This window comes from Octopus bimaculoides, chromosome 3, assembly GCF_046866305.1.
Source record: "Octopus bimaculoides isolate indiv1 chromosome 3, ASM4686630v1, whole genome shotgun sequence".
Taxonomy (NCBI): Eukaryota; Metazoa; Mollusca; class Cephalopoda; order Octopoda; family Octopodidae; genus Octopus; species Octopus bimaculoides.
Genome location: NC_142930.1, coordinates 124,726,476 through 124,751,200, shown reverse-complemented (window position 1 = coordinate 124,751,200; position 24,725 = coordinate 124,726,476). Strand labels below are relative to the sequence as shown.

Genomic DNA, 24,725 nt, shown 5'->3' with positions numbered 1-24,725 from the left:
TTAATTTTCCTGGAAGTTAAGAAGAATTTAAGTGAACTCTGTTGGAATTTCCGAAAATTGTCCCCCACCCCCATTCCAAAACACTTTCACCGAAAATTTTTGTATATTCGGAATCTACATAATAAATACGGTGGAGATGGAGTATATGTAATCTGGGTATACCTCCCCTTTTAAATTTTTTTTTTTTTTTATGGAATCCTATGTTTCAGACCATGGAGAATCCGATTCTGAAACAAATTTTTCAAAATTTCGACCCCCCCCCCCCCGGTTTTTATATAGATCCACAGGGTAAACCTAACCTAACCCTAACTCAAACCCTAAGCCTGACCCTAACCCTAACACTAGTTTTGTGAGATTTGGCTGTTATTTCTAGCATGCTTGGTGGTGGTGGGGGGGAATTGAAATTTTTCCCAAAATTTTTTTTCAGAATCGGAATCTCCATAGCCTAAAACGTGGGATTCCGTAAAAAAAAATAATAAATAAGGGGGGGAGGTTCAGATTACATATAGTCCATCTCTACCATAAATACTATATGCATAGAAAATTTCGTTAAAAGATATTCATTTTTCTGAAAGTTATGACCTTTCAAAGTCTGGGGGGTACAACTCTGTATTTCTTGTTTATTTGACATTAAGAAATTGTTTTTAAAAATAGAACAATTTTTTCATATTTTTATGTAAAGAGGACAGAAATGGGATCTTTTTTAAAACGGGGGCCACATTTTTCATTAATGTTTTACGTAGTGTTTTTGGTACCGAAAGACTTTCAAACTTCGTATACTTATCTATTTTGTGTTATAGAACAGAAAAATATTTTTGTATTCGAATTGGCCCCCGTTTTAAAAAAGATCCCAGAAATGAAATTAAAAAATTCCATGCAGGAGTTACGTAGAGAATCTCTAGACAAAATACTCCATACTAGGAACCAAGTCTACAGCCACCGATATCTATCTATCTATCTACAATTTAAATATAGGATAAAATCTTTATAAGAATTTATCAAGTAGTTAGCGTGAAAAAACCTCATAAGGGAAAAATTTATTTATATTAAGGGCATTACTATACATAAATGCCTCACGCTAGGAGGGTCTCTTAAGTCAAACTACCATAATAAACACATTTTACCGAACGCGAAGGAATGCAATTCTCGAAGCGAGCCTCCTAAAATCAGACTTAGCGTTACTGCATTTATTTTGAGATGCTCTATATGTTTCTTTCAATTACTTTAAATATAACAAAGAATTTAGTAAAATAACTGAGTTATCATTAAGCTAGTGTTAGGAACATAAATTGTGACTAATGTTTGGTGGAAGATTTTAATTCAAAACTTATGAAAAATAAGACATTTGTATTCAGAGCCAGAGGTGGTTTCAGCCAGGTTGGTAATGAAAGGGTTAAACCAGTCATATCCAGCCCAATGCTCAAACCAGCCAGGTCTGACCTCTCGTGTCTACTCTATAATGTCACTCTAAAAATATGTAGCCATATCATCAAAATTTCAAAGCTGTGAGATAATGTGTGATTAATTCAAAACAATGTGAATAAATAAAAGATCACATAAAAAGAACCGACCGAACATGGCCGATGCCAGTACCTCTTGACTGGCCTCTGTGGCAGTGGCACATAAAAAGCACTATCTGAACGTGATCAGTGCCAGGCCCGCCAGACTGGCTCCTCTGCCGGTGGCATGTAAAATTCACCCACTACACTCTCAGAGTGGTTGGCGTTAGGAAGGGCATCCAACTGTAGAAACATCACCAGATCAGATTGGAGCCTGGTGCAGCCGCTGGCTCTCCAGAACTCAGTCAAACTGTCCAACCCATGCCAGCATGGAAAGCAGACGTTAAACGATGGTGATGATACTCTTGGCAGAGTAATCTCAGTGCTAAAGGGTTAATGTAGTTCTCGGGGAAATTCAGTGTGACACAGTGTAACAAGGCTGGCCATTTGAAATTCAGGTACAACTCATTTTTGCCAGTCGAGTAGACTGGAGCAACGTGAAATAAAGTGTCTTGCTCAAGAACACAATGAGCCACTGGAAATTGAACTCCCGACCACTAAGCCACGTATCTTTGTACAACTCATTTTATTTCAATCAACTGCATTATGGAGACAACCAGGAGACTTGTGGCCCCCACCACTTATAAGTACTTCTCAAAACTGGGTTTAAAATTGTTGAAGGCATTGAGTGAGTCTTTAAAGGTTGCATGGTTACTCCAGCAGGTTTAATTGCTCTTACGAGTGGCAATGCAGTAGATTTGGATCTCTTGAGCTGCTGCCATAGTTCGAGAAAATGAAGCCAAAGAAGAAACGATAAAGAAAACAGACAAAAAGGTTGGTGATTAAAAACCCATTTCCTCAAACATTTAAGAAAGAAAAGAAGCCAGTGTTAATGTACTTAATGTCACCTGGGGCATTCAGGTGGGCAAGATCCTTAACACCAAAGGGTTGACATTTTGAGGAGTCTTTATGGAGTAAACAAGTCTACAACTGTAATGACCTGATCCACCTGCTCTCTGGTAACAAACACCTCCTCCACTGTCGAGAAGCCATATATATATATATATATATAACCTTGGTTCTTTTCCCTAAAACTATATATATATATATATATATATATATAAAAGATTGAGGTGGAAAAATAGCACAAGTAAGTCTAAGACATTTCAGTTTAAGAAGGAATTTAATAAAAATGATTTTAAAAATTATATAGAGAAAATATTACCAGTTTCGATGAATCTCATCTTATCAAATATTAGTAAAAATGGTACTCTTACAGACCAATCCTCTCCATCAGGGGGAGTGGGTTTAGCACTTCTGCTATATATATTCTCTTTTGTTCTTTTATTTGTATTCGTCATTTTACTGTGGCTCTGCTGCAGCACTGCTTTTAGGTGAACAAATCGACCCCAGGACTCTTTCTTTGTAAGCTTAGTACCTATTCTATCAGTCTCTTTTGCCAAACTGCTAAGTTATGGGGGACGTAAACGCACCAGCATCAGTTGTTAAGCGATGGTAAGTGGACAAACATAAACACACACACATATATATGATGAGCTTCTTTCAGTTTCTGTCTATCAAATCCACTCACAAGGTTTTGGTTGGCCTCAGGTTATAGTAGAAGGTACTTGCCCAAGATGCCATGTAGTGGGACTGAACCTGGAACCATGTGGTTGGTAAGCAAGCTACTTACCATACAGCGACTCCTGTGCCTGTCCAACCCATGCCAGCATGGAAAATGGACGTTAAACGATGATGATGATCATCATAATCATCATTGTTTAATGTCCACCTTCTATGCTGGTATGAGTGGCACAGTTTGACAGGAGCCAGCCAGGTAGAAACCTGGTCCAGACTTCTGTGAGTGTTTTGGCAGGATTTTTACAGCTGGATGCTCTTCCTAACATCGACCACGCACACACATCTGCTAAGCTCAGCAGATGTGTGTGTGTGTGTCTCTTCTTGTGTTTCCTCATCTTGACATTGCATCGTTGTCGCTGGCATGGGTTCAATGGTTTGACAGGAGCCGTACCAGACTCCATTGTCTGTTTGGCATGGTAGTTGTAAATAAGTGTCACTGTCATTTCCAATATTCTCTCAGAACATGTTTGGCAATGGGGAAATATTACCTTGCTTGGAAACAGGTGAGGAGGGTAGACAGTAGGGAGGGCATCTGTTTGTAGAAAATATGCCTGGATAAACTTTCTCTGAATTTAATGAGGAGATTTTCTACAGTCAAGCAAGGTAATATTTCTCCTTGGCCAGACATGTTTTGCACAGAAGACTGGTAATGAACAACACCATTTTGAGCGTGGCCATTGCCAGTACCGCCTGACTGGCCTTCGTGCTGGTGGCACGTAAAAGCACCCACTACACTCTCGGAGTGGTTGGTATTAGGAAGGGCATCCAGCTGTAGAAACTCTGCCAAATTAGATTGGAGCCTGGTGTAGCCATCTGGTTTCACCAGTCCTCAGTCAAATTGTCCAACCCATGCTAGCATGGAAAGCGGATGTTAAACGACGATGATGATGATGATGATTGCTTATGTGACATTGATGTTCATTTACAATCATCATGTGATGTCAGGATAAGGGTATGTACACACACACACACTCACACTTACACTCACACATGAGCTTCTTTCAGTGTTTGTGTACCAAATCGATTTATAAAGCTTTGGTTGGCCTGGAGCCATGCCTCCAACTTTGATAATTGATTGTTTAGAATGAGGTCGAGTTCTCCTTTATAAGCATTTCTCACTGAAAATATGTAATGTTGTCTCTTTTTCTTTTTCTCTCTCTTAACAAGGGTTTTCTTTTATGTTAAATTATAGAGGTTTCTTTTAAAATACACCCTTGATGTTTAACAGCAAAGGAGACCACCCCACCACTCAACTCAAACTTCTTGAAATCTTATTTATTATTCAGAGTTGTATATATTTCCTGTCTTGTCATATGTTAATTAACTTGATTTGTTCTACTTGATTAACTTTAGGATGGGATTAGCTCACCCATGGCAATATTTGTCTATTTATTTGCTGGGGTCATCATTAGTTTAGCTGTATTTGTGTTTCGCTGTTTGAACTGATAAACCCTACACGTTAAAAGTTCCGCTTCATTCATTAGCATTGCGTCTGTTCTTTGAACCTATTTGAATGGGAAGCAGTGTTTTATGTAGTTTCACACACTGTCTAGTTCATAATCATCATCATCATTCAACCAAACCTTTGTGAGTGGATTTGGTAGAAGCTTGTTTTGTGTGTGTGTGTGTGTGAGGGTTAGGGCTAGGTTGTTGTGATATAAATGAGCATCACCACCATACAAGAAATATTTATTTGTAGTTTTCTACAAGAAACATGTCTGACTATGGGAGAAGTGGATGATGATGATGATGGGTTAGATGCTAGTATGGGTTAGATGGTTTGGCAGGATCAAATGAGACTAAAGACTGCATTGTGCTCCAATGCCTACTTCAGCATGGTTTCTTCAGTTGAATGCCCTTAATGCAATGTCACTATTCAGCCTACAAGACTAAGGCCCTCTTTGACTGATCAGACCCATAGTAGAAAGGGTGGTATTTTTATGCTATGAGATTGAAGGGCAAAAGTGTGGGAGAAGGGTCAGAACAGAACAGACTTCTTGCTGTGGGGGAGTTACAAGGTTTCTCACATTATAGAAGGTGATAGTGGTCGAACTGGAATGAGATAGAAACTGTGGTAATGAGGTGTCAGGGTGGACCCTGCAAGTTATGAAGTGAGCAGAAGTGAGTGAGGGCAGGAAGACAGGAAATGTAGATGGATGCTGTGTGTACAATTATACATATATTACCTTAGCACCTCTGAGGGAATTTTCAGGGCTGGTTCTTATCTCTAATTTCACAATCTACAACGAGGATCAGAGAAAATTCTTTCTCTGGATAGGACACCAGTCTATTTTTATGTCAGCTTTCCAGATTATTTGATTGCCCCCTCTTTCAAACAGCTCTGTAAGACTACAAGCCAATGGGTTTGTTGTCTCACATTTGAAGCCACAGGCTATGAGCTTGTAGTCTAATAGCTTGTCCGTGGAGTCACTTCACTTCTACATGCGTGTGTGAAAGCGTGCTCATGAAAATGCAAGAGCCAGGTCATTTGAGGCCAAGAGAAGTAGGCAAAAGGTTTGTGGTTCAAATGCTGCCACCAACACTGAATTATCATCCTGGATGATGATGATATGACTTTAAACTATAACTGGAAGTTGGACCCTGGTTCAGAGTTGCCAGGTTTTGAGGAATATGGAAACTCCTCTTAGCCATTATTGTTCCCAGGTGTGGTAGTACCTGTTAGGATCCCAGCTATGAGTTAATTAGCGTAGTAGGGCTTGTCTGCTTAGGCATGTGAAGACTGGATCTGGTGGACTCTGGAAGAAACCTTCCCAGTTCAACAGAGGGGAATGCAGATGCAGCAATGCATTGTAGAGCACAGAGATCAAGATGAGGCAAGGAAGACCATCATCTCCATCCCCAGTCATCTTGACCTGGTCTTGTCGAGGAGAGAGTGAGTGTGATGGTGTACAAGTCTTCACTTTAAACAAAGTTACTGTGCTAGTCATGGTAACAAAAGGGTTCTATTTAATATGTTTGGTTGGTATTTTCATGCTGTTTTAATGGGGAAGAGCTTGTATTTAGAATAAATGACTTGACCTGAAGTATGTTTGCAAGCTCTAATGACTATATCAGAATGAGAGATAAGATATACAAATACACACAGACAAGCCATTCAAATAAAGAGAGAGAAAGAGAGGTAAAAAAAAACACAAAACTAGAATCAATGGAATAATATTTTTTTGTTGATAAAGATATGGTACTTCTTTGTTACACAAAAGACTAATTTATTCATTTACTGAAGTTATTTTCTCTTTGTATGATCATATATTACTGACACTCATCATTCTTGTTCCTTCCTAATATTCCCTAACTCTATCTCTTCCAACACTAAGTCATCATATAACTGTCTATCACTCTCTTTCTCTCTTTATTTTCATTAATCTCTTCTACCACCTTCAGTCTTATCACTCTGGTTCTATCTTATTCTTTCTAATTTACATCTCTTCTTCATTCACTTTCCCTAGCTCACACTCCCCAATCCTGTCCTCATACCCCTGCTCTTCTGTATCATTGCTATCCAGTAACCCCACCAACTCTATATATATACCTAGGTCTTTCGCCGCTTACTCACACTCTTTAATTGCACTCCTTTCGTAATATCCTGGCACTTGCCACCATCTGTATCTCTCTCTCTTCCTTTACTCAACCATTTCATTTATACTCTGATCCCCATTCCTTGTGAGCATGCCCAGTATTTTGCCACCATCTCCATCCTGCAGTCTCCCAAACTGATTCTGTCTCTGTCTCTGTCTGTCTGTCTCTCTCTCTCTCTGTCTCTGTCTCTGTCTCTATCTCTCTTGCACTTCCCTCACACTGTGCAACCGTGTATTTTCTTTGTGGTAGCACACCTGTTTCTGTCTTCATCCCTAATCTCCGGCTGGGTAACTTTGTACTTCCTCTTCAGCAAGACACCTGTATCTGTCACACTATAACCTTTTCATCATCACCTCCTCCAATGCCTCCTCCCCTCTTAAAAGTTTTTGTCTTGCAAGGTACTTGGTGACCCTGTCAGTGTAGGTGCCACTTAAAAGTACCCAGTCACACTGTAAAGTGGTTGGTGTTAGGAAGGGCATTCAGCTGTGCCAAAAACCTTGTCAAAACTGATCTTGTTTGTGCTTGTGCCATGTAGAAAGCACTAATTCCACTCTGCTGGGTGGTTGGGTGTTAGGAAGGGCATCCAGCTGTAAAAATCCTGCCAAAACAGTCACAAAAAGCTCTTGTGAAACCATCCCACCCATGCCAGCATGGAACATGGACGTTAAATGATGATGATGGTGATGATGATTATCACCCTCCCATTGCAGGTTCTCTTATTTCTCTCCTTTTTACTGCCTGCTGTCTTGCTCTTCTGTTCAATCACCTGGTTGTCTCTGTTTTACCCCTTTACCAACAGTCATTATGCGGCCATTCACCCTCCCTCCCTCTTTCTTCTATCACTGCCTGTTTTCTCTCACTCCAGTAACATTGATCAATAATAAAAGATACCCATTTCTTCTGTCTATCATAGTTTAACCTCTCATCACCTGGCATGAAGCCACTTCCTTTGATATTATTCCCCCTCTCAGTTGAGGAGTCTTTGTGTTGCAAGCTACTTGGTGACTTTGGTAAAAAGTACTCCTTACACTCTGTAAAGTGGTTGGCATTAGGAAGGGCATCCAACCATAGAAACCACGTCCAAAGCTTAGATTTTGGGGGCCAGCCAGATTTGACCTGTCTCAAGTGTAATAGGCCAACACTGTAAGGATAATTTGACAACTTGACTGATGAGAGGAAGCTACGAATGACTTGTCCTTGTTTTTTCCTGTCTGTCTTTGTATCGTCTGTCAGGATGTTTGTTGCATTAGAATTTTGGATTTATATATACCACATTTGTTGATGCAAAGTTTTGATTTTGCTAACTTTAGAACTAGAAGATTGTATCATAGAACTAGAGATTGACTGGTGCAGGTTGGTATCAAAAGGGTTAATCAGATATTAGGGAATTTGGCTTTAGCTCAAATGATGCCCTGGACAATTTCCTCATTGGCATAAGTGATAGTGGTCACAATGACAAGTCTTTAGAAATTCCTAATGCCAACCACCACTTTACTGTGTGTAATGGGTGCTTTTTATGTGGCACCCACACTTCTGTGTAAATATATCTCAAGCCATGAAAAATATTACTTTGCTTGGAAACAGGTGAGGGTTGGCAATAGGAAAAGCATCCAACTAAAAAAAACCTGCTTCAACAACTTCCATCCAGCCAATGTGGATGTGGAAAAGTGGACGTTAGAATGATGATGACACTAAGTTATTAAAAAGCAAAAAAGCGTGTATACATGATTGCAGGAAGTTAAATAGTTTACGATGCTATCTGATATCAGTCTTGTGTTGCAGCAACTTTTGAGGCAATTAAGATAGAAATGCTTGCCATGTGCAAATATTTTTACATGTTCCCTGAAGTTGCTTTTGTAGTTTCGGTTAAACCACACACACACACACACACACACACACTGTCTCTCTGTCTGTGTGTTCCTGTCTGTCTGTGTATGTTTCTCTCTCATGTTTCAAATTCAAAGAAATAGAAGCCATTTTTACGGCATTATGGTGAGATCATGTGACACTAAAATCAAACATCTGCTAACAATTGTTAATTTATTTACTGTTTCTGTACCCCACCTCACTCACCCTGCGCTCATGCAATGCAAGAAGACTATATGCAAAACCACAGACTCTGCTAGTATGGAGAAAGATATATATATGTGTGCAGTTTAATCTGACCCATGCTAGGATTGAAAAACAGATGCAAGATGAATGATACATTCACAGTGGTCATATATATAGGCAGACACATGTATGTATGTATGTGTGTGTGTGTGTGTGTGTGTGTGTATATATATATATATATATATATATATATATATATATACACACACACACACACACATGTATAAATAAATGTATATAATATAATAATGAACTTATTTTATACAGTGCTCAGGTGCATGACAACTCATCAGAAGAAAAATAACCGAAACTGCATGAACAATATGCACGATGGGGCATCAGGTATACTGTTGGCAAATGCCGAGAAGCATGGAATCTTTGAAGGGTGCAGTGTCCTGAAAGCTAACAACTGTTTCTGAAAGTCATGGGTGCTCTGTTGTTTTTTTAAAATTTTTATAAGCTTGCCCATAAGTATTAGATTTGGATGTTTTGCTTTATGTGTGTATTCTCATGCATATACTTGCATATCTGAACATGCTCATATATATTTAAATTATAAACTTCCAAAAAGTTTTACAGTTCCAGTGATGGATTAGATCTGTAGTCTTATCATCATCATCATCGTTTAACGTTCGCTTTCCATGCTGGCATGGGTTGGACGGTTTGACTGGGGACTGGTGAGCCAGATAGCTGCACCAGGCTCCAATCTAATCTGGCAGAGTTTCTGCAGCTGGATGCCCTTCCTAACGCCAACCACTCCGAGAGTGTAGTGGGTGCTACCAGCACGAGGGCCAGTCTTGCAGTACCGGCAACGGCCACGCTCAAATGGTGTTTTTACGTGTCACCTGCACAGGAGCCAGTCCAGCGGCACTGGCAATGCCCTCGCTCGAATGTTGTTTTCCATGTTCTACCAGCACAAGTGCCAGTAAGGCGATGCTGGTAATGATCACGCTTGAATGGTGCTTTTTACATGCCACTGGCATGGGGGCCAGTCAGTGGTTCTGGCAACGCTCACGCTCGGATGGTGCTCTTAGCGCTCCACTAGCACGGATGCCAGTCATGCGGTGCTATCATTGAATTTGATTTCGATTTCACTTGCCTCAACAGGTCTTCACAAGCAGAGTTTAGTGTCCAATGAAGGAAAGGTATGCCTAAGTGGGCTGGTTACACCACTGGCATAGACCACAGGTTATGGTCTCACTTGGCTTGCCGGGTCTTCTCAAGCACAACGTATTTCCAAAGGTCTCAATCACTAGTCATTGCCTCGGTGAGGCCTAATGTTCGAAGGTCGTGCTTCACCAAATCATCCCAGGTCTACCTCTTTCACAGTTTCCCTTAACCGCTAGGGTGTGACACTTTTTCACACAGTTATCCTCATCCATTCATACCACATGACCATATGAGCGCAGTCGTCTCTCTTGCACACCACATCTGATGCTTCTTAGGTCCAACTTTTCTCTCAAGGCACTTATACTCTGTCGAGTATGCACACTGACATTACACATCCAGCAGAGCATACTGGCTTCATTCCTTGCAAGCTTATGCATGTCCTCAGCAGTCACGGCCCATGTTTCACTGCCATGTAGCATGTCTGTTCATACACATGCGTCATACAGTCTGCCTTTTACTCTGAGCAAGAGGCCCTTTGTCACCAGCAGAAGTAGGATCTCTCTGAACTTTTCCCAGGCTATTCTTATTCTAGCAGCTACAATTTCAGAGCACACACCCTTGCTACTATATATATAAAATCAAAGTGGATAACAGAAGGCTTTGTGGAGTGGAAAAAGCCTTTCTATATCATTGCAAACTTTAAAAAAAATACTATAACATTTAAAAAAAAATATGTTATATACTATAACATTTAAAAAAAAATATGCCAATGAGGAAATTGTCCAGGTCATCATTTGAGCTAAAGCCAAATTCCCTAATATCTGATTAACCCTTTTGATACCAATCTGCACCAGTCCATCTCTAGTTCTATGATACAATCCTCTAGTTCTAAAAAAAATATAACTATAATATTTAAAAAAAAATATAAATGTGCCTCTGATGATAGAAGTGCGACTATTTGTATTGGCGGGAAAACTTGCCCAATACAAACACATTCCTCGAAACGATCATAAGGTTTTGCAATACTGCCTTTCTTTGGATTGCAATATTGAAGCGCCTAAAACTTAACATCTCAATGAACTTCTTATGTATTTTGTATTCCCAAGATAAAGGAACTTGACCTACGATAATCTGTCATCCACTTTGATTTATGTTATATTTTGTTCATATTGAGCAGTTATTAGGTGCACTGCAACAAATGTTTTCCTTTTTTCTTATTATATATATATATATATATATATATATATATATATTTCTCTCAAGTATTTCAGCAGGTGTGTCTTTTTTTTTTTGTTTTTACATATGTATTGGTTATTACTTGTTTCAACAAACGTGTGTATACTTAAATTTTTTGTTGTGGGAGGGCTTTACCTGTGTCATTGAGTGTATTTAACCATCTTGTAAAACACCTGTCTATGTTACTGTTTGATGTTTACCTTTGCTCTGTCTTCTTTTGCAAGTAAACTGTTTGCATTAAAGATTTGACTGCTACTTTCGCTGTTCGAGCAACCACAAAGAGGTCCCCTACATTAACTTAAACAACATAAAGTTTTTATGACCGGAAGTTGGCTTCCCTCAGTCTGTTGGCCAATCTGGCATATTTTTCTGTCTTTGAACACGTGTGCTTCTATTCTATTTTCAAACAGCATGGTGAGTTCGATCAAAATCTGTTGCTTTAATGAACTGGAATGGTGTACACTATTCGGCCTCAAACCACCCTTCCTGATGATTTCTGGTGGGTTGGTTATATTTTCAGTGAAATAAATTCACTGATAGTTCCTTTCGAGTGTTGGGCCTCATAGACGCAATGACTGAAACCTTTGGCAATTTGTTGTGCTTGAGAAGAAGATCCATGAAGCTGAGCAGAATCGCAGTCATGGCAGATACTGGTGTCATGCAAATTGGCACCCGTGCTAGTGGCACATAAATGCACCCCTGTGTCACACAAATGGCACCCTTGCTGGTGGCAAGTAAAAGCACCCATTACACTCTTGGAGTGGTTGGCATTAGGAAGGGCATCCAGCCATAGAAAACCGTGCCAAATCAGACTGGAGTCTGGTGCAGCCTTCCAATGTGCCAGCCCTGGTCAAACCGTCCAACCCATGCCAGCATGGACAACGGTCGTTAAATGATGATGATGATGATGACTTGCCTAGTGTCATGCAGTGGGTTTGAACTTGAAATCACATGGTTGAGAAGTAAACCTTTTTAACCACACAGCCATGCTTGAAATAATCAGATAAAATCATTAAATTCCTCACATGAAAGCATATCATTCACACAGGGTGGTGGTGGTGGTGGTGGTGGTGGTGAGAGGGACTGACTGACTATAAGGCCAGTATGCCTTTTACTTCATATTGTCACTGAGAATTTTCATTACATTCTTTAGTTGAGGGCAATGGTGATGGGAGTGAGTATCATTTAAAAGGGTTTATTTTCATTGATGGAGCAGAATGTAGGCTGACTTTTGACTTCTGACCTCTGACACCTCTGTTACTTTTGATTGTTGGACCCCTCTCTCAGCCAGTCTGTCTGTTACTGTCAATGTCATCATCATCATCATCATGCATTTTTTTAAGCTTGAAAATCTATCACCCTTCCCCCTCCCACTCCTGAAACAATACCCCCCCCCCCCTTGGGAGGTGACAACCCAAAATGAAGGCCCACAGTATTGCAGTAATGTGGTGTAAGGTTAAACTGGAATTTGCTCACACACCAGACTTTCTGTCTGTGTGTCATGTCCCTGATAAAGGCTGGGGGAAATACTTACGGTGGGGAGGTGGGTAGATGACATTGCATGACAGGTGTCACCATGATATGAGAGAGAGAGATCTGCTCTTGTTGTAAACCCCTTCACTACCTGGGGTTCTATAGTGTTAGATCACATTTCTCACTACCTGCTGCTGCTGCTACCATCACCACCACCATCACCACCGTTTTCATTATTTTTTACCTGAAAAATGACCCCCTCTCTCCTCAGTTTGTCATCAATGCCAACTATTTGTCTGGTTGTTCAAAATTGAGAAATAACAGCTAAATTTCCCTCATTATATACAAGTTTCTTAGAATATACAGGTCTTATTAGACAGTGTAGTTCTTTCTCTCTCTCCCCCCCTCCCCCATATATATATGTATATATAGGCACAGGAGTGGCTGTGTGGTAAGTAGCTTGCTTACCAACCTCATGATTCCTGGTTCAGTCCCACTGCGTGGCACCTTGGGCAAGTGTCTTCTACTATAGACTCTGGCTGACTAAAGCCTTGCGAGTGGATTTGGTAGACAGAAACTGAAAGAAGCCCATTGTATGTATATACATATATGTGTTTGTGTCTGTTTGTCCCCCCACCATTGCTTGACATCCGATGTTGATATGTTTCTGTCCCCATAACTTAGTGGTTCGGCAGAAGCGACTGATAGAATAAGTACTAGGCTTACAAAGAATAAGTTCTGGGGTCGATTTGCTTGACTAAAGGCGGTGCTCCAGCATGGCTGCAGTCAAATATATGTATGTGTGTATATATATATATATATATATATATATATATGTATATATATATACATGTATATATGTATATATATGTGCAGAGTGAGGCAGATGTAACACCCTTTTTGCATTAAACAACTTTTATAGCATATAAATGTTTATTAAGTAATTCTTTTATTGAACACAAATTTATTGCATTACTTAAAGGAACGAATAATAAACTAATGAAAAAAATCGCAGAAGTTTTAGGAAATAACAAAGAAACTCAATTCGGAACTAGAAAACTCGAATACAAAAGGGTGTTACGTCTGCCGCACCCTATGTATATGTGTGTGTGTATGTGTATGTATGTATGTATATATATATATATATATATATATATATATATATACATATATACACACACACACACACACACACACACACGCAATAAACACAGGTGTGGCTGTGTGGTAAGAAGTTTGCTTTCCAACCATGTTTTTAGGTTCAGTCCAGTGCCTCCTGCTATTGCTCTGGGCCAGCCAAAACCTTGTCAGTGAATTGGTAGATGGAAACTGAAAGGAGCCTGGGTTGGACAGATGGCTAACAGGAGAGCTGCACCAGGTTCTAGTCTGATTTGGCTTGGTTTCTATGACTGGATACCCTTCCTAATATCCTATATGTGTGTGCATGCCTGCCTCCTTGTTTGAACATCACATGATAGCTGTAAATGAATGTCTTTGTCATACAAGCAGCTTAATTTATTTACAATATTCTCTGAAATCATGTCTGGTCATGGGGAAATAGTGTTTTGGAAACAGGTGAGAGTTGGCTGCAGGAAGGGTGTTTGGCCTTAGAAAATCTGCCGACAATGTCCTGCAATGTGCAAGCACCTTTCCCTTACAATGGTGGAAGATCTCCTTATAGCTATTTCTGAGTGAGATGAGTTCTCCAAGATATGTTTAATCCTTTCGTTACCATATTTCTGTTGAGAGGCTCTGTGTTTCTATCAATTAATTTTAAATTTTACAAAGAATTTAGTAAGATAACATATCATTAACCTAGTGTTAGGAACATAAATTATGACTAAGGTTTGGTGGAAGATTTTAATTTAGAACTTTTGAAAGCAAGACATTTGTACTACAGAGCCAGAGGTATTTTCAGGTGGGGTGGTTATCAAAAGGGTTAAGAATTGTTTATTATATATTTTAACCCTTTTGTTACCATATTTCTGTTGAGATGCTCTGTGTTTCTTTCAATTAATTTTAAATATAACAAAGAATTTAGTAAAATCACTTAGTTATCATTAAGCTTGTATTACGAACATAAATTATGACTAAGGTTTGGTGGAAGGTTTTAATTCAGAAAACAAAAGCTAGAGGCGGTTTCAGGTGGGCCGGTAACGAAAGGGTTAAGATTGATCTTAACATTAAGTGTTAAGTTCCATCTTGCTTGAATTCCCAGTTTTTTGGTACGTGCCCAGGCTGTTTCTTCATATAAAAGGACTGACTCTACAGTTGTGTAAACTAAAGTATTATAAAATATAGAGTGCTATCTAAATACAGATCTATACATCTACAATAGGCATCTGAATGCAAGACTTTATTGCTAATAGCCCAAAATTATGTTAATTTTATCATTTTGCTTCTCTAATATAAGACTATGATGGAGAAGGAAGCTCTGTGAAAGAGAATGGGAGGGCTACTTGCACATGGCATTAGAGTAATTTTGTTAACAAATCTCAGTGGGAAACTTATTTGGATTATGTTTAACAAATATAAGTTGAATATAGTTTTTAACAAAGGATAGTTATAGAGAAATATTGCAACTGGGAACTGCTTGAGTAGAATATGATAGACATCTTGTACAAATTAGGAATATTAAGGAATATGATTCCATTAACCATTTTTTAAAAGAATCTGAAGTATTAAATCCATCAAATATAACAGTGAAAGGTTATGAACTCTTCTCTGTAGAAGCCCGAAGATTGTATAAACGTCTGTGTATGAATGTATATATGGGTGTATATATGTATGTATATGTGTGTGTGTGTATATATATATATATATAAGTTCAAAAAAACAATAACAAAAAGACAACAAAGTGAGGACGTGATACGGATAGTGTTATTGGACGCTCCGGGAAAGGAAGGCAGACAAACCACAAATCCCTTCAGGTAGATGGCCCTGCTCGATCTGTAGAAAAGGCATGGTACAACATAACCCTTCAATCATTGGGCAATAAGCTGCACTTGCAAAGACCTGTTGAAGCAAGTGAAATTGTTGTCGTGGCTGATGACAGTACCGCCTGATTGGCACCTGTGCCAGTGGCAAGTTAAAAGCACCTTTCAAGCATGATTGTTGCCAGTGCTGCCTGACTGGCTTCCGTGCTGGTGGCACATAAAAAGCACCATTCGAATGTGGTCGATGCCAGTGCCACCTGACTGCTCCCATGCTGGTGGCACGTAAAAAGCACCATTCGAATGTGGTCGATGCCAGTGCCACCTGACTGCTCCCATGTTAGTTGCACGTAAAAAGCACCATTCAAGCGTGGTCAATGGTTGGCTCTAGGAAGGGCATCCAGCTGTAGAAAACTGCCAAATCGGACTGGATCCTGACACAACCTTCCAGTGTGCCAGCCTAGTCAACTGTCCAACCCATGCCAGCATGGACAACAGACGTTAAATGATGATGATATATATATATATATATATATATGACCTTTTGAACTTGTTTCTCCATGAAGAGGGATAAATTTTAAGCATGATCTGGAAGATAACTTCCTGCAATGATTTGTAAGCAAACAGAAGGACCAACTGTTAACCTGTGTTATCTTGTGGTGACCTATGGGGAGGGGTGTAGGGACAGTGGTGGTTGTTATGTGTGTGTGTGGTGGGAGAGCATTTGAGGATGGTGGTGTGTGTATGTGTGAAAGAAAGGAGCTTTCTCTTGACTCCTGTTATTAACCTTTTATTATCTAGTTGTGATCTATGGTGGTGTTGTGTGCTGTGTGACATAAAAGAGGGGAAGAGCTGAGGGTGGCTGTGTGTGTGTGAGTAGGAGGGGAGCATACAGAGGTGGGAACGTTCTGTCTTATCTTGTCTACCCTTTACTACATTCTTTTGAACTAATCTCCTGCATTCTGCTTCTTTGATCACCTGTCTGTCTCACTCTCTCACACACACACACATGGCTTTTTTTCTGTCCGCTTCTCTCTCCCTTTTTTCTCTGTCCTCTATCTCCGAATCTGTCTTTATGACTTCTGATATCTGGGGCTGGCTCCTTCTATGAAATGAGAAGTATGTTAGAAGGCTCGGATTCTCTTGTAACACACACACACACATATTATTTTCATGGACCAGATATAGAGAAAGAAAAAAGTGGATTTGGTAGTCTATGATGGGTGGGGAAACTTTTTAGTGTGGCAGGCAAAAAATTCCAAAGGAAAAGGTCTGCAGGTGGATCACAAGTTCTAACTCTTATATTTGAGTAAATCTCGTATATATATCTCTGTATAATTTGATTTACATTAATAAAGATAAGTTTATTACATTAAATTAATGCGTAACAGCTTCATTAATGCCATCACTGAATTTAGGACGTTTATATTACTTATAAGGTATTCTATATTTTTCAGCTAGTGTAGTTGGGTGTCAAGGGGGTGGTGCAGTTGTGCCTGCGGTCATGTCTAAGGGTCATGTCTCAGACCCTTAGATCAAATCTCTCCACTTCTTACTACTATTCCTTGGTCTCTCTTCTATTTCATTGTTTTCATATCTTTCTGATGTTTTTTCTTTCTCACCTTGTCCCCCCCCCCGGCTTTCTCTGGGGAGAGGGGGTAGGAAAATAAGTACTTGTTTGTTTTTTTGTAGACCTACATTGTTTCCCCCACCCCACCATTTTTTGTTGTACCTAAAGTAAAAGAATTCAATGTTTAGTGTCATCTGGGGGTGGGAGTGGTGTCAGTCACCACACAATAGTGTTAGAGTACAGTGCAAGGTGAAGATGAGTGCAGAAATGTGTGTGTGTGTGTGTGTGTGTGGGAGTGTACATACATATGTGTGTGTGTGTGTGTGTAAAATAAATGATTGCTTCATTGAAATCTCGAAGCAAACACATGGTATACACCAGTCCAAACCATGATGATAACTGAGGGGAAAAAAAAAAGCCGTAAAATGAAAACATTAAACTACCATTATTAATACCACATGGTTTAGTGGTTAGGGTGTTTGACTCATCATTGTAGGATTGTGGTTTCAATTCTTGAACTGGGTGATGCATTGTGTTCTTGAGCAATGCACTTCATTTCACATTGCTCCTGTCCACTTAGCTGGCAGAATGGAGAAATCCTGCAAAGGACTGGCGTCTTGTCCAGGAGGGAATATATACACCACCGAAACCAGGAAACCAGTCCTATGGGTCTCTGTGACTCAGAAAAGGAGCTACAAATACCACTGGTGCCATCATCAATGCCTGGACATTACTGTCTCAAGTCCTAGGATTCGTTAGGCTGGTTACCTGGTTTCCATGGAGTTGAAGTGACTGAGACCACATTTCCCTCTGAACTGGAGTAATGTGAAATAAAGTCCTTAGCTCAAGAACACAGCCTGCTGCTTGGTCTTGGAATTGAAACCACAGTCTTGCAATTGTGAGGGCAACAAGCTTACTTCTAGGCCACGCTCAATGACTGTGTAAAATATTGCATAAAGCATCCATGTTGACATCATGTAAGAACATGGAATCTGGTGTTGCCTTTGACCTTGATAGCTCTTGCCCAACCCAGGCCAGCAAGGAAAACAGATGATGATAATGAAGACCCTGTTATATTTGTTCATTAATTTTGTTCTTATTAATCCTTATATTCAGATCTGATTGGGTGACCAATCTATTGAGAATTTCTATATGTCCTTGAGGTACAAAGGAGGCTTTTGGTGGTGAGGTAGGGGAGAATGTCGGCATGCTATCAGTGGTGGTGGTGGTGGTGGTGGTTGGTTTTAGTTGGGGCGTAATTAAAATTGTGTTCAGCCATGGACATCCCATCTTATCTTTTAGATGCAATTAATCTTCACTTCATTACCAATGTGTCCTTTGTTTTTATTAAAGGGTATTTTAGTTGTTATTTCTAGCATGGTAGGTAACTACATAAATGCTGCCTAATTGGTACATATGTATACAAGACAATAGGATGTTATTTGAGGTGGGTTTAGCTGCTATTTCTTGCAGGTGAACTGTGGATAAGGCAATATTAGCAATGGGTAGGGAATGATATATATATTTAGGAAGGGCATCCAGCCATAGGAACCATACCAAATCAGACAGGAACTTGGTGCAGCTCTCTGGCTTACCAGTTCCAGTCAAACCATCTGATCCATGCCAGCATGGAAAGCAGACACTAAATGATAATGAGGATGATCTGGTACTTGTGCCAGTGGCACGTGAAAATACATTTGAGCGAGTTCGTTGCCAGTACCGCTGGACTGGCTCCTGTGCAGATGGCACGTAAAATACACCATTTCGAGCATGACCATTGCCAGTACCTCCTGACTGGCCTTCGTGCCAGTGGCACGTAAAAGCACTCACTACACTCTCGGAGTGGTTGGCGTTAGGAAGGGCATCCAGCTGTAGAAACTCTGCCAAATCAGATTGGAGCCTGGTGTTGCCGCCCGGTTTCACCAGTCCTCAGTCAAATCGTTCAACCCATGCTAGCATGGAAAGCGGACGTTAAACGACGACGATGATGATGATGACGATGATGATGATGATGATGATGATGATGATGATATATATATATATATACATATATATATATATATATATGTGTGTGTGTTTTATATATTTGTGTGTGTGTGTATATATGTGTATGTACGTGTGCGATTACATATAAAATTGTGTGTGCATACGCATGCATGCACGCACACACATGAAATAAGGTTTGCCACATATGGCAGATTTATGGCTATTGTGCATTGTGAGATTGAACAGGTGAGGTGTAAGGTGGAGTAGCAGCAGCAGCAGCTATGAAAGGGACCCAAAGTGTAAAGTAGGATAAATGAATGATAGGGCGGGGTGTTTCCTGCGTACCGGTGTGGCCTGCTGTTTTATTACTGGACATCAAAAGATTTGATTTATTTGACCAGTGGAGAAATAAAATAATTCACTTTTGGTCACGCCCCCTTATTAAATATATTTTATGTCAAAACACAGAATTATCAAAGCTTTAAGGGCAGTTTATAAACTGGGTTTTTTTAATAAATAATTGTGGTTGTTGTTATAGTTGTTTAACCTTGTGTCAACTCTGATCTCACAGACCTATTACAACCATGATCATGATCATCATCATCATCGTTTAACGTCCGCTTTCCATGCTAGCATGGCTTGGACAATTTGACTGAGGACTGGTGAAACCAGATGGCTACACCAGGCTCCAATCTGATTTGGCAGAGTTTCTACTGCTGGATGCCCTTCCTAACGCCAATCTTGGACTACATTATCAAATCTTTTATTTATTATTTGCTTCATCCATTAGACTGCGGCCATGCTGGGGTACTGCCTTGAAGAATTTTACTTAAATGAATCGACCCCAGTACTTTACTTCTTTTTTTTAATGACTTGTATTTATTTTATCAGTATCCTTTGCAGGGCTGTTAAGACACCAACACTGGTTGTTAAGTTGTGATGGGGGACAAACACACACGCACACACACACACACACAATGGGCTTCTTTCAGTTTCCGTCTACCAAATCCATTCTCAAGGCTTTGGTCATCTATAATAGAAGACACTCAGTCAAAGTGTCATGCAGTGGGACTGAACCTGGAACTATGCGGTTGGGTAATAAACTTCTTACTGCAGGGCCATGCTTGTGAACTACCTTTTTTTGTGTTGGTTAACCCCCTCAACCAGACAGACATCATAATTGTCATGTTTTAATGTTGACTTTTCCATACTGACATGGATCAGATAAAATTCATTGAAGCAGATTTTCTTTGGGAAGATGCCCGTCCTGCCACCAACCCTCCTTTGTTTCCAAGCCAGACAGGGTTTCATGTCAGAGTGGAAACTTATGACATTGGTTGTATGACAGTGATGCTCATTTGCACCTACCACATGAGCTGAAGAATGCTCAAACACACACACACACACACACACACACACACACACACACGAGGAGTTTCTTTCAGTTTCTGTCTACCAAATCCACTGACAAGACTTTGGTTGGCTTGTGGCTATAGTTGAGGACATGTGCCAAGGTGCCATGCAATGGGACTGAAGCCAAATCATGTGGTTAGGAAGCAGACTTCTTAACCTCACAGCCACACTTGCACCTCATCATCACCATAATAATAATAATAATGATGATGGAGGCAGAGTGGCTGAGTTCCTTTAGAGCATTGGACCTCATGGAAGCAAAGTGACTGAGTTCCTTTCAAGTGTTTGGCTTCAAGGAGGCAATGACCAAGACCTTTGTGCTTGAGAAGAAGACCCATCAAGCTGAGCAAAGTTGCAGTCGTGGCAGATACTGGTGTCATGCAAAAGGCACTTATGCTGGTGGCATGTAAAAGCACCCATTACACTCTTGGAGTGGTTGGCGTTAGGAAGGGCATCCCGCCATAGAAAACCATGCCAAATTAGACTAGAGTCTGGAGCAGCCTTCCAGCTTACCAGCCCTGGTCAAACAGTCTGATCTGTGCCAGCATGGACAACAGATGTTAAATGATGATGTGATGATTATTGTTATATAGACATCTGAAACAACTAACATTAAACCTTGTCTCATTCTCTCTCCCTCTCTCATTCTTTGACTCACTCTCTTTTATATATTAACTTTAGGTTCTTGTAGCTGACTGAGAACAAACATGGGTAAACACAAGCACAACAAGAAAAATCGAGTGATGGTTCCGAATAAGAAGTGTGGTGTTCGGAAAACTTGTACGAAACCTGTAACTACAAATCTGAAGAAGGTAAGCAATTTCAATCACTTTAACCCTTTTGTTATCATACTTCTGTTGAAATACACTGTTGTTGTTTCAATTAATTCTGAAAATAATGAAGAATTTAATAAAATAACTTTGTCATTATGAAGCTGATGTTTGGAAATGTAACTTAAAACAAAATTTTGATGGAAGGTTTTAATTTAGATTACTTTAAAATAGGATGTTTGTGTCCTAAAATCAGGATCAGTCACAGGTGGGTTGGGGTCCAAAGGGTTAATAATTCAACAAATAACGGAAGAGTTAAACAGCAGCTACATTAGCTCACTCAGACTGTGTTAACACCTCCAACACATGACAGCATGGAAAGCAGATGTAAAATGATGATGGTATCTATACTATTAGCATCACCTGTAAAGGGAATATTTAGAATGTATCTATAATCCTAACTTCATCTATACAGTGTATATATATGTATGTATGTGTGAGATCTATTCCATCTCAATCACAGATTTTTTAATTAATTTTTTTTAACTAAACAGTTTGAAACTTCGAATACTGGTAGAATTTCTCGCGTAGAACACGGTTTACTCTAAACATTTTTGACAAAATTTCATATTTTAGAAGTTAGTTTGTGTTAAAGTTGTCGTATTTGGGTAATTTCAACCAATCAATGACATGTATTTGGTTGAAGAAAGCTACTGCTGTTTGCGATAGTAATCAAAGAGGAACAAATTCCGAGTCATCTCTACTAAATGTCACCACTCTGTTCTATTTGTACGGCAGGTGAAGATGATGTCACCTTTATCCTTTCTTCCTTTCTAGTCAGCACCGTGCATTCCTTACTCTTTCCCTCCCTTCTGCACTAGCAACCAGCGAGCGAACTTGTCACTGCCACTGCAATTACCGTATTTTCCGGTGTAAGCCGCTATTTATTTTGTTTTGATAATGTTATTTTTTTTATCTAATAAAGACTTTTATATTGACGAAATGTGTTTGTTGTTGATTATAGTAAGATAAAATCATGACAATAACAATACATCTCATAGTTGTAATATAAGACATTTTGAAACTACATATACTTCAACAACAAAAAAGATAACTGCAGACTTGTTGCTCTATAGGTCTTTTGAACACCGGTGTGCTTTATATGTGATAAAACACCAATGTTGGGCAAGCAAATAAATATATGTAAATAGTTTTTCTTCCTTCTTCGTGTTGATTCTTTGAATGGAGTGGTGACATTTAGTGGAGATGACCCAGCAGTCGTTCCTCTTCGAATTCTATCGCAAACAGCAGTAGTTTTCTTCAACTGAATACACGTCGTTGATTGGTTGAAATTACCCAAATACGACAACTTTAACATGCAATAACTTCTAAAATACAAAATTTTGTCAAAAACGTTCTGAGTAGTCTGTGTTCTATGCGAAATTCTACCAGTATTTGAAGTTTCAAACTGTTTAGTTAAAAAAAATTAATCAAAAAATCCGTGATTGAGATGGAATAGATCCTATGTATGTCTGTATGTAAGGCTCAAAGCACCGCCCTCCCAGCTGAAGGGGTTTTTGCTTTGCAATTTACTTGGTGACCCTGTCCATGCTGGTGCCACGTATAAAGCACCCAGATGCATTAGGAAAGGCATCCGAAACCATGCCAAAACAGACTATGGAACCTGGTGCAAGCTCAGACTGTCAGACTGTCCAACGCTTGCCAGCATGGAAAATGGACATTAAATGATATCTACACTATTAACATCTTCTATAGTGTGTGTATATATATAGTAAATTGAAAAAAAACGAAGAACAAACACAAAAAAAACAGCAACACGAGGACGTGGTACTTGTAAAGTATTAGCAGACGCTCATATATATATATATATATATACATACACACACATATACATACAGTATTTCTATCTATACTATTAGCCTTGTCTATATACTGTATATATTTTCAATATTTAGGTATACACTATTAATGACATCTTTGGAGTGTGTAAATATTTACCTTATATTTATCTAGTGTTAACCTCATCTATACAGTGTATCATCTTCATATACACCACTGTCACTTCCACTATCTCTGCCACCACCACCACTACCATCATCATCATTATCACTGCTACCACCATCACCATCTGTCTGTCTGTCTGTCTTTTCCCATTGCTTCCATATTTGCCATACATATGTGGTGAATAAAATATTTACTGCTTCAAACCAGACACCTCTTTCCTTCTATTCAGATCCCATAAGATATTGATTTTTTTTAACAATCAAAATGAATTGATCTTATCAGGCCTGATTTGAAACCTGATTGCTAACATGACTAAGCTCTACTGATACATTGCACACAGTTGTCTCTTGTGAAGAAGTCAGGGAATCTTAGCTGAGTTTAGGAGTATCGGGTACAAACCCATGGATAATATGTCTCGCATTGTCAGTGAAGCAAATCTGAAGATCTCACCACAAGCCATGTTGAAGTTTTTGGTGAAATTAATATCTCTGATTTGTAATCCAGATTTTGTGAATGTAGAGGGGCGTGGAGAAAGAGAGAGAAATAGAGAGAGGGTGCGTGTGTGTATCTCTTGTGAATGATCCTGGGTGTGTCTATCTTTACTCTCTCTCTCATAAAACATATATATATACATGTATACACATGTATATACATGTATACACATCTGTAATTTTAGCTGTAATAGAGAAACGGGAATTAATAACATTTATCTATTTTGTCTCTCCTTTCTCTCTCTCTCTCTCTGTGATGAGTGACTCTCTATTACAATAACACCAGTAACAAAACTTGTGAAGTATTGATTGTTTGTTTGATAGGGACTGGCGTGTAGAACAATTGAATTTACTCAGCTCCACCCTGCTGCCATTGTTTTTTTGTTGCAAGAGAGTTTCTTTTGTGGTGGTAGTTGTTGCATCGATAGTGTTGTGGTTGCAGTTGTATTGTTCAGTGTCTTGACAGTCTTTGTTGAAGTAGAGCTTGGCTATGAAACCAATCTGAGCTCTTATCAGCCCAGTCCATTTAGATATAAGCAGGTATCATGTTGATGTACACTGTAAGCAGAGGGAGCACTATATCATTGTCAAGATCTCAAATCCTGCTGTGGGATCCATCTGAAGGAGATCGATAATTCCTTACCTGAAGTGGAAATGACTTAGTGCATATGTATATATATGTGCTGGTGGCAAGTAAAAAGCACCATTTGAGCATGGCTGATGCCAGTGCTGCTTGGCTGGCTCCTGTGCCGGTGGTACATAAAAGCACCCGCTACACTCTTGGAGGGGTTGGCGTTAGAAAGGGCATCCAGCTGCATATACCTTGCCAAATCAGATTGGAGCCTGGTGCAGCTTCCTGGCTTGCCAGT

The 24,725-nt window shown here is 39.5% G+C and overlaps 1 long non-coding RNA gene across 4 annotated transcripts in view; it reads left to right on the top strand.

Annotated features, from left to right (window-relative positions):
• Positions 1-24,725, top strand: part of LOC149136678 (uncharacterized) — a 56,111-nt gene that overhangs the window by 1,145 nt on the left and 30,241 nt on the right. For all 4 annotated transcript variants that reach the window (XR_016241190.1, XR_016241189.1, XR_016241188.1 and 1 more), the window contains exon 2: positions 21,252-21,382. This is a non-coding gene — a long non-coding RNA (uncharacterized LOC149136678). The remainder of the gene's footprint in view (positions 1-21,251; positions 21,383-24,725) is intronic.